Source organism: Bombus vancouverensis, chromosome 8 (genome assembly GCF_051014615.1).
Source record: "Bombus vancouverensis nearcticus chromosome 8, iyBomVanc1_principal, whole genome shotgun sequence".
Lineage (NCBI taxonomy): Eukaryota > Metazoa > Arthropoda > Insecta > Hymenoptera > Apidae > Bombus > Bombus vancouverensis.
The window spans coordinates 11248605-11260904 of NC_134918.1; the positions used below are offsets into that span (position 1 = coordinate 11248605).

A 12300-nucleotide genomic window follows, 5' to 3' on the forward strand; every position below is an offset into this window, starting at 1 on the left:
CTTGAAATAATACCACACATTAAATTTGCAAGATTACATTTCACACGAATAGCGAATTAACGCGTTAAATTTGAGCCTGCATTATTTAATGATGCCAATTTAGTGGTTTATATATTCAGGAAGGAGCTAAAATATTTCGTTGATTAAATGTAGATTAGGATTACCGAAACAGGATACAAATAATCTTTTACTTCAACCTCTGCGAATTTCCAGATACAAAGACGACTGTAATGGAAGTGAGAGAGGGACTTTCATCTCGTAGTCGACATAAGATTATTCTTGAACAACTATCTGAATCTACAGTTTCGTACATCTTATGTAAAGGCCAACGTGAAAGGTAATGGAAAATACGTGTAAGATATTTCACGGTGTGAAAGATTTTGATTTCATATCAATAAAATATCTCTGATATTTGCCCATTTATAAGTGGTGATTCAAGCACTTGGGTATGACGATAACGTGTTATTTTTTTAGAGAAACGTAGAGAAACGTCTTCAATACTTTAGCCCTTTTTAAAAATAAACTCTTTGTATGTAGATGTTTCTACTGAATGCATTGACTCAAACCACAACGAAAAGAAAATCTTTCGCAGTCAGTACCATTATAAAATTCCTTTAATTTAAGATGTAGAATTATAACTTATTCTCTTAATTCTTTCTCTGCGAATTACTTTTTAGATCATACATCAATATTAACGATCTTTTTAAAAACAGTCAAACGTATTCGTGGTTGAGTAGATTTCGTATTTCTCGACGAAGATGGTGAACGAATAATGAACAAAGCAGCACACATATAAAGTAAGAATGAATACAAAAGCCATCGAAAATGCAAAAAATAATATCTTGGAAATAAATGCAAGAGCTTTGATCGTTATTCAGCTATGATCAAGATTATGGTCTTCTATGGATAAAAGTAAGTAACAACTTATATCACTGGATTTTTTCAAATACGCACATTAAACAACAAAAATACCTGTACATGAATGATTTAATAAATTGTAAAACAAAAAGCAGGTTCTATCTCAAATATAGCCTTTCTTCTTTTTAATTTCTAGAATTTACATATACTGTAAACAATATATGCAACAGAAATTACTTATAACAAATTATAAAAATGGCACATTTTTCTTTTAATAAAAGGCTAATTCCGACACAGATTTTATTTCTGATAAAAAAGAAGGGAAACGATGAAAGGATTATGAAAGACGAATTAATACGTCTGCAGCTGCAGCTTACATTCAAGTCCATATATAAGCTCGCCGAGATTTGCATAAAGACGATTGCGTTAAGCAGGAATTTTCGTTTGATCCTCGGTGTTTGTGAATTCTATGGCTTCCTCAAAGAACCTTCTCGTTCTAGCAAGCAAATGCATCGTCTTTGAAATTATTTGCCGCATATCCGAATTCGCCAAATATGCTCGATGTGTCGAACGAATAAAAATTAACGCTTCGCCTTAGGTCGCCAAGAAAATAAATTAAGAAAAATATACTTGAACATGCAACGATGTGTATGTAACATAGGATACTTGTGCGTGAATTATGAAAAAGCTATACAAAATATGAGTAAAAATATTAGACATAAATAGGACGTTCACACTAAAAGTGCATTCCTGCAGGCCGAAAAAGGTGTAGCGCAGTTTCCTCCCAAGAAACTGGAGCTTCAATTCGTAGTTTATGAACTCACATCAAACTTTACGTGCATTTCGGAGATTGGCAAAACCCAAGAACCAAAATCGCACTAGTGGTCTAAACAGAAACCAATTAACTGAAGCGAAAGATTGTTTTGAAGTTTGGCTAGCAGTGATTCAATAAAACTTTCCCGTGGATTCATCCTCTTCTAAGACAAACTTATAAACATCGGGAATCAACGTGGCTCTTGTCTTAGCCGCGTTTCCCAGACTGACAAGTCTATCCAATTCCATTAAAAGCTGCAGTTTCCAATACCTTGCTTACCAGGTGCATATAGTGATCGGTTAACTTTAAATATATTCACTGAACACGATGAAACTAGGTTGCTAGTCGCATAGATAATAAACACAAATCGTTACCAAGTCAACAGCGCTGTCGCACTATGCGTCGTTTGAAAAATGGTAAATTAACTCTCGCCTGATGTTGTAAACTAAGGGTGCACTGTCAAATTATTGTAATACGTGTCTGAAGAAGGCACTCTCTGCCAGAAGACACGCGTCGGTACACGCAATTACTTTCTTGTTCTTATAGCGCAATTTGAACTAACCGCTGTTAAGCTTCCTGCAGTATTTCGATAATTGCCTGATCCTGATTAATAATTATTATTCCTTAACTATAATTGATACACACCTGTGACGTTTTTGTTTAAAACCAAATAGACATGAGTAAATATTTAGAAAAGTGTTGAAATTTCAACTTATAAAAAAGAGCTGAGAGAAGTTCAATTGCACCTGAAATGTTTTATACGTTCATCCATTCGTTACCGCTTTTTAGCATTTGATCATATTCCACTATTTATAATGTAAGTGCACTACCGATTTTATCATGACTATTTAAACTTCTTGTATAAGATTTCGGCGAATACATAAATATGTAAGGATTTTAAAGTGGGTCATCAGATTTGGAAACCTGTTCCATCCGTTTTGAAAATAGGAAAGGGTCGCATGGTTATTATGGCTTATGAAAGTGCACTTTTCTTGAATTACATCCCGTATTTTATTTGCGACGAATTTTGCAGGAAAATCTCGTTAGTTCATAACAGCTTGCTATGAGAATAAATATTCCTCTTGTTCTGGTACGAAGGAAATTCTAAAAGAGGATGAGAAAAAAGAAAACAAATTTTAAAGGGGTCTTGAAGAAAAACAAGAGAAATGTAAATTCCAATATCATGCGTTTATCAACTTGCTAGATGTTCCTGTTATTCAAACGGATATATTTATCATGCTATTGTTTAAAGCTCTTTTAAAAAATCATGAATATTAACATGAAAATAGGAAAAAAAATACAAGAAAGCTATAGATATGATGAGATAAACAGGCAGAATCTTAGGCCTTCAGTATGCAAATGGCTAAATAAATAAGTAAAAAATATATCTCGGATATATTTTAATATACGATACTCTTACTTGATTTATTACACATTCTTGAAACGCTTTACACTTAACAAAAGTTCATTAATTTATCAGGTTAGTTTGCAGGAAATATGAGAACAGAGAGAAGACTGATGATGCACGTCTTAGAAGGAAACTTTAAACGCGCTCGAGGCAGAAATCATTAAATTAGGTCAAAGTCAAATGTCACGACGCAAAACTGGAAGTAAAGACTGAAATTAGAAATTCATATCTGTGATTTAATAGCACAACTCAATAAACCGAAGGATCTTGTAGTTAGTTGTAGGTCGATGTTGTCGATCCTGCATTTTCCGTTAGAAGATAATATTGTGCCTTGTAAACTTTAAAGTTATGTATTATATCACATATGTAATCATTAACAATTGGAGACATGCTTATCATTGCAATACAAAATACATACGTACATGTATATTTTCAGTCATTGATCTCAAAGTCCATCATTATTTCTTTTTATAAACAATAATTAATGGATACTGATGTAAAACCAGATTAATTTACAAGATAGATTTATGAAAAAAATGTGAGAAGACAATATAAAGTTATATATGAATTTATAGTTATTTGATCATTCCCCTGATTTTTCTTAATAAATAAGGAACAGTTATATATAGTGACAGAAGCTAAATGATAACTATTGATTTTTAATTACCTTCAAGGGATTTCCATTTTTGATACAATTTCTATGCCGAATTGCTTGCTTTCGATTTTTGTAGTAATGAGTGTATGTATATGATGTCTGATTTTGTCTATACCGTGTAAATCATTTTATGGCCAAAAGTTCTGGGAATATTTGCCTTACAGGAAATTTCTGATGCGGTACAGATAAAACGATATGATACAGAGAACGATATCACCTTTAGACACGCAAACACATAGCCATCCATCTTCCTGATACACTTGTACTCATTTTTATGTTTTCATACTTTCATACTTGTTACTTTTATCTATTTTCAAAGCTTAAAACTTCGTCATTAAAATTTAGATCAGTCACTTTATTAATCACTTTACATTTTAATAAGACTGTTACTATGGAAAATATGAAACACGTGGATAAAATGTTAGTGTATGATTAATAAGTGAAAATAGAAATACTTAGCCAAAAATAACATGAAGAAATTGCAAATTATTTATGGCTTATGACGAACCACGATTGTTTGAATAAATGATGAAACAGTAGTGTACAGTTCATAATAACTTTTACATTATAAAAATATAACTTTATATAATAATATAACTTTAAGATCGCACGATAAGACGCAGTTAATAAATAGAAAATTGAAGAATAAGAGATTAGTATATACTTCATAATAGCGTTCTACATTTCAAATACATTACAGTGCATACTATTAATAGATAAAAATACTACGAAATGATAAAAAAAAGAAATGATAATTTAAAGATCGAAGGAACCGCTACATTCAACCGGAAATGAGAAGTTGCGGCTATTATTACTTATGATACGCGAGGAAACCTCCTAGTTAATATTCGGTAAGCATACTGTTGGCTGCTAAAAATTCGTTGTCACTTCGGAGTGGCGCGGATTGAAATTTTTAATTGAAAACCAGATTTATACGGATGGCGAGTTACGGGGGCAAATGAAATACCGGTATCAATTAATTACCGGCAGGATTGAAAAAACCGTATGCAACGGACGTCAGCGTGTTGGACAGGAAAGAAGGTAATATATCGCCAACGATGGCTCAAAACTGACAGGAAGGGTAAAACTGAGTACGAGGAAATTAATGGTTGTCAGAACTTCATACTCTGGCATGCAGGAAAGTGTGGATAACAAAATCGTAAGCCGAGTAAACGAGCTTTTCGTCCACCATAGTCATCTTCGCATTAGTATCCCCTATTTATCGTGCTACGAATTTACCTTTTCCTCTCCAATATCTTATGATTGTATTATCCGAATTTAAACACATTTGCTTTACTATAATTGGGCAAATAAATTTCCTCTCGTATTTTAATTTACATGTAAGTTTCAATTTACACATATTTCCCTGGGATTAGTGAAAATTAATGTTTAACCAAAGCTTCGCACCGCAAAATGTAATTTTATTCTTTTGAATAGAATCGTCTTCTTTCCAGTTGTACGACAAGCTATCGACATGTTCAATTACAAACAACTGTTACGATATGTACGTGGCACAAACTCTTTGATTGAAATTGGATGGAGCAATCATTTCCCGTACAAATCATTTTAACATCACGCCACTAACTGAAGGTTTAATTTCTCAAGATACCAGCATGGAACACCTGTTATTATCATTTTGAATTGTGTTGATATTATTATCTCCAGTAAAAAATGTTATTCACGAATGTTGTACAGTTTCAAAGAGGAACAAAATTTTGGTATTATTAATTCTCAAATTTAATTTTTTGAATGGAGTTATATACTTTTTCATTACATTATTCGACGCTACTTCCTCATTCTCTGTAAGAAAATATTAAGCTGTTTGCTAGTCACTCGATACGAATCTTTAAGAATCTTATTTTGTTCGACAACTCGGCCTCTACGGTGATTGTCTTTTGTTAAACCAACAACAATAGCACAATGTTGAAATAAAAATGATATCAGGTGTCTTATCCTCTATGTAAAAAAAAGAAATAAGAAATGAAAAAAATATAATAAAGAAATTACCCAAATAATTTTACGTTAAGGAATTTTCAGAACCAAAGTGAATCGTCCTTTGGTGTAGTAGTGTAATTGTAGGAGCACAACAGAAACAACATTCATGCAGATTTAGCGCATCCCAAGGCTGAATGTTCGAAGGATGAATAGTGTTGGTGAGGCTACGGTTACAATTACGAGTGAAACGCGTATGTATCACGACGCCTGGTTACAACATATCGAACGTGAGTCGAGTTCACTATCTGTGGATTACCGACAAGCCACCGCTAGCGCTTCCTCGCAATGTATTCGTCGTAATCCGCTGTTTGACCGGCGACGCGGTCAAACGTTACGTTTATGTTATAATTCCATATGCCAGTGGCTACAGAAGCCTAATTCTGTAACCGATGCTATCGTTGCGCGCCATTTAAATATCAAACATGCGGTTTAAGCGGTAAAATCACTTTTAGCCGTGTCAGATATTTGTCCAAATCAATATCCTTCTTCTATTAGATTATCTTACGAATGTATTATACTATACAATTTATTGTAATTAATCTGTGATATATCTTTCCTTATTTCTGTAATTGTTTACCATCTTTCTATCAAGTCTCCTACTGCCTCTTCCTTTTCATAGGTTGATTCGTATCTTGCTTTTCTAAATATTTTTCTTTTAAACAAAATTTTAATTGCGCATAGTTTCTTTAAAATACCAGGGATATTATTCAACGCGCTCCTTCAAAGACTAGTTTCATTATCCCAGATTTATTTCTTGCTTCGATGGTTTGGTACAGGTTCTTTGTTCATCGTTTCTTTGAAACTCTGAACATAATTTATACGTTAAAAAATTCAGTGAATCTCACCTCTATCAAATGCTAAACTTGTGTCTCTGGCAACTTTCATGCCATCACTGTCAAATAGAAATTCATATAGGAAAATCACTGTATATTCCAATGTTCTAATTATTTATGAAGAGTAATACAACGAGGTTTTGACATTTTTATTATAAATCTTTTTAACATTCAATGTATTATACATAATTTAAAGCCGATGCGTCCAAATTCGAACACTTCGAAGAATCGAGATTTCATATGCACCAACCAAATGAAATTCCCTTCGTGACGATTTCCATTGCTTTAAATTCAACTCTTAGAAAAACTGCATTACTTATGGAATGACCTGATTCTAACTATTCGTGCCTTCGCAGCTTCATTCAGTCTTGCATCTAAAATCTCATTTCATACCGAATATAAGACTTTTTCACGCGTAAAAGATACATGTAATTTATAGTTTTATCCAGTTAGTAAAGATATTTGCAAATCTTACACATATAGCGTGCCCAACTTAACAATGTCAATACTTTCTTATTCATTCGAAATGTGAATAAACATTTTCGTACAAAAGTTGTTTAATTTAATAGGAGAAACTTAATAGAATATATCGATTCGTTAAAAATTCATAAATGTTGCTATGTCGACATATCGTTTCTATTATCTCAAATTTATTTGCTATATATTTCTATTATTACAAATTTATTACACGTTCCAAAGTTTGGTAATATATGCCTGTGTATGTTTTAAGTTTTAATCTATTGGCCAGAAAATACGAGTTATTCTCATACAATGAAATAACGAATCCAATTCGTCATGATTATTAAATGCTAAAGTAAACGGTGTTATACAGCAGCATTCTAAAGTCGATTGTCAAGTTTCCATACGACCGAGATAACGCTTCGTTGAACTATATCGAACGTGTATGCGGTTTAACCAATAAATGTTTATACTCTGTCAAACGTTTCGTTTATGTGTAATTTCAACCTCCTCTCTCTCTTTCTCTCTCTCATTCCTTTTCTTTCTCTGGTTCTCTTCTCGCTCGTCTATATGCACACGTGCTTGCGTTGAATGCTATATACGTTGTCTTCCAATTTGTCGAAACGATTCGTCCGTGACACGCAACGAAATAAAGTTTGACCAAACCTGATAGAAAAATGATTTACGAATGCAAACGTATATGTTGGTCGTTGCGAGCGCACAATACACCTGGTTCAGCTTATAAAATTGCGCGACAGTTCAATAGCAGAATTGTCTCCGTGTGTTGATTTTCATCGATGTTTAATTTCGCTCGATCCCCCTTCCCGTTTTATTTTCTTAACCAAATACACGTGTTTCGAAGCTTTCTCTGCACAAAAATGATTAACGTTGTTAATTTTTCATTTCGTCTTTACCAACGTGTTTGGCAAATCTCCCGATTCCGAACGACATGTATAACAAGAATCGCGTCCAGTAACGTATTATTTTATACATTGTTTACACATTATTTACATGTTAATTACGCGGACGACATTGCCGTTCAATTATTTGTTCGATTATTAACAGACTGAATATGTTCGGGTCAGTGGAAATTCGTTACCGTAGATGAGTGTTTAAAAAATAATTAACTTTACGTATGCGTCGCAATTTACTGCGTCCATGCATTATTCAGTTGCTGGAAGAAATGCTTGTACAACGTAGAATAATAGTTACGTTTAATCTGCATGACGAATATCTTTCGCTAAGGGATTGTAAATTATTGATTATAATATGTTTTATTAAAAACTTGTATTTCTGTGCGTGCAAGTGATACACTGCATTAATTTATAATGTAGTAGAATAATAATCTATTTTAAGTGTAAAGTTGCCTTAGAGACGTACAAACCTAAATACTTCTGTTATCAAAAACAATTTCATTCTACAGAAATCATGTGAAATATTAAATGTCGCCTGATTGTATATCACATAAGTTTGGAGAGATAGTTTTGGAAAATTGCTTCTTAAAAATTCATTTAAGGAACGGAATTTTTAAGTAGTTGATTGTAACGGAGATAAACGTTGCCCTACATTGACTAAATTCTTGAAAGATAATCACAATTACGAATGCAAAAGAGTAAATAACTAAATGTTACAATTATTGGAAAATAGTCAAATAGAATAGAAATATATTTATTTTGCATAAGAGAATGAGCGAATAAAATGAAATAAAAATAGGTAACGATATCTTTCTAAATGTAACCGGCAGTTTCGAATACACGAAACCGTGGTTGGTATTATGGGCAGGAGCGTGAGCTCAAAATCTACAATCCTAATTTTGGCAATTAGAGAGTTTAAATGGTAAACGATAAAGAATGCTACAAAATTAAAAATGACATTTTAGTAAAAAAGAATATACATTTTCTGCGGAGTAGGATAAAACAGTAATGAATATTAATAGTTTATTTAACTTTAATGATCATAGCAAGATGGAGCTGATTGATTGTGACTATCAAACTACGATTAAAAGCATAGCATGAAAACAAATGAATTACTTATTCTATGCAGCATAACATCAAATTCTAAATGAATAATCGGTTAACCTGCTTATTTCGTTTTTTATTTTTAGCCAGCGATTCTCTTAGCAACTCAGATAACACACGTAAGCAGTACAACCGAACCATAAAAACAAGTACAATTTACCTTCGTAAAATAAAAGAAGCTGGGAAAGGAGTTGTATTCAAGCAATAGCTCGTTTTTATCCCAGTGAATTTTACCGTGGTTACAGTAGCGACAAACGTATTTTTCCACTGAACCAAACAGCTACAGCCACCTAACAACTTTCAAAAATTACAAACATGAAAATCTGATGTATTTCTAAATAAAATAACGAGAATGGTGAATTGCACCGACTTTTATTGATTTGTATAGCATATTCAATTTTCACGGTAGGAAACGTTGTTTCCTTCAAGTGCATTCAATGTAACGAAACAAAATACACAGTTGGCAACAGTTGCAAGTGACCATCAAACACCGACAATAACAGATTGTTTCATAGTTTTAGATTGTTGAGTATTCGTTTTGTATTCGTACACCAGGTATATAATGGTTTCATCGGAATGAAACAATCGTAATGAAATAACTTCTTATTATTAGAGATATTCTGCATTTCAATTTCTTCATTTACTATTCCTTTCACATATCTATAAATATGTATGTTAAAATAATACTGTTTCTATACTTAGAAAAATGTGTATAATGCGATAAAATTATTTTTTAAATATGCCGTGGTAACAAAAATGATATTGATAATTATCCTATCGAGCAAATCGTATGAAACTGCTTCGTTATTTGAGAAGATTAACAAATTTACGTCTAAGGTCGACTTTAGAATTATTTTTTATATTTATCAATGAGTCTCAGTATGTTTAGGAAAATTACGTATTTCAGGGTTAATGTAAAATTTCGTTACATGAAAAGCATATTATTTAAACGTGATATTAACTAGAAACAAACGCCAAATCGAGAAGTAGGTACGATGAAGAAGAAAAATACCGGTTACAGGGTGGGTCGGAAATATCGTAGATAAAAAATGCTGGCAGGAACGGGAACAGGAATGATTAATCGGCGACAGAGGATAAAATCGTAGGGAATCTTCAAGATCTACTGAAATGATTCCGATGAATTTCCTATGAATAGCCGACAATGAAAAAGAAGATGCCGTTTGAAGCATTTGCGTCAGCGAAATTACCCGCGATCTATAAGATCCTATGAAAGAGGAAATGATTTTTAATATTCTCTTAATAATCTTTTATGCAAACCATATTATTTAAACGAGTGGTAAGCATGTTATTCAAACGAAGCAGTTGTTGACATTACGTCTATATTGTAATTACGCGAAACACTTTGCATTAATATACAGGGTGTCGCAAAACTGACGACACGATAAATAAAGTGCTAATCTTATTTAAAAAATCAAGTTAAAAATATAGAAAAACATTCCTAGTATTCTATTATATATTATTCTACTATATACTATTTGAAAACCATTTTCTGAAACCATTTCCTCCTTCTAAGCTCCATCACTTTTCGCAAACTAATAACATAAACGGATTAAACGAGAGGAATATTACAGGTAGTTCATGGAATAGTTATTAAGATCTCTCTTAGACGAATATCCGATTCCGATATTATTTCTGAAAGTGAAATCGTTTACATTACTGACCAGATAGCCAGTTATTATCGTAGCAGGTATATCAATTTTTCAGCTCGAGTTAAAGTGCGGTCAATGAATAGATCAACGTCAAACCGAGAAAATAAAAAGCTGCGAATGGTTAGCCGGTTGTTCGTCAAAATGATCTCCTTTGTCAAACGATGTGATATTCATTTATTCAACATTTCATGCAAGTTGAGTTATTCGTAGATTGACCACGCTGGAATATTGCAGCTATATCAGCATATTTTTTGCATGCATTTGAATCTGTGGAATCATGCACTTGCTCATCTTTGACTATAGATGGACATCCAAAACGCGGATTCGTTGTCCAGTGATTTATCGTCTTCCTTAAATCGCATGTTTTTGTCATTTATCCATTTCTGTGCTATCCTTTCACGAGCCGAACCTTCTTCTTTCGACTCTTACAAATAACTATTTTTATATTTGCTTCATAAAAGAGGAAGACGCGAATCTTTATCCTTTCAGATATAAAAATGGTACGCAGTGTATATAACATACCTAAATGCATAAAAATTTGTTAACCATCTTATCATTGTTATATTATTTTTGCGAAATATATAGTTTATATTTATTATTCATATCGATATCTAAAGAAACGATAGAAAAGAATATTTCCTGATATTTAATATAGTAATATAAATATGTTCCTTTAAGGAATGATTCAAGATGAAAAATTATCTCTGAAATCTGGATACGTAATATTTTTCGATGTTTTTTTTCTATTTATTAAACAATAAATACAACAACACATTATTGCCGATACGGAATATTAAAGATTCGTATGATTCAGTATTTAGATATAATAAATTTCTTTTACGTATTTGTCTTAATATAATTTATATCAAATGGGCTGTAGACTATCTACCATTTGTGCTTGAAAAATAACTTAACCTTCTACCTAACAAAATGTAGAACAACAAATTTATTCGACAAAGAGATTTGCTTGGGAAAGCTTCGCTCCAAAAATTGGTTACTGGGACATCATGAGACAGAAATGGCGTTCCTTTATCGCACTAGCTGTTCTTATTGACAAGTAAAATGTTCGTACGTGGAGAAAGTATGCTCTTGGTGGTATCGAGCCAATGTAAATAATCGAGTTCGTAAAATATCAAGGAAAGACCGGGTGAAAAAGCACAACAGACCGAATAAAAAATGTGGAGGCGGTGGAAAAGAATATCTGTTTTCTACGAACGCAACGGTGAGAAAGAACAGAGACTTGTTCATAAAGGAGAACCCGAGTGTTTCACTTATTTCAGAAAAGCAACGGAGTTCCAAAACTTTCAATCTCTTCCTTTCCTTCGTTCCGTCGCGTCGCTTCCTATTCTAAAAGAGCTATATCCAAGATGAAGACACTTAAAATAGCGCAAAAATATTTCAGACACATTCCAACGAGAAATGAGGATTTTATAATTAACGGATTGTGAGACTAATAGATAACAATCCGATTAAATTTATGTAGATTCCAGATTGTAATTAATACTATTTGTTATTACTTGTTACTTCCTGCCTGTTATAATATCGTTCTTTTCAATCTAATTACAATCTGTGTAGATTTCAGATTGTAAT

The 12300-nt window shown here is 32.6% G+C and overlaps 1 protein-coding gene across 1 annotated transcript in view; it reads right to left on the bottom strand.

Annotated features, from left to right (window-relative positions):
• Positions 1 to 12300, bottom strand: part of timeout (circadian regulator timeout) — a 273868-nt gene that overhangs the window by 183974 nt on the left and 77594 nt on the right. The gene's annotated exons all lie outside the window — the stretch shown is intronic.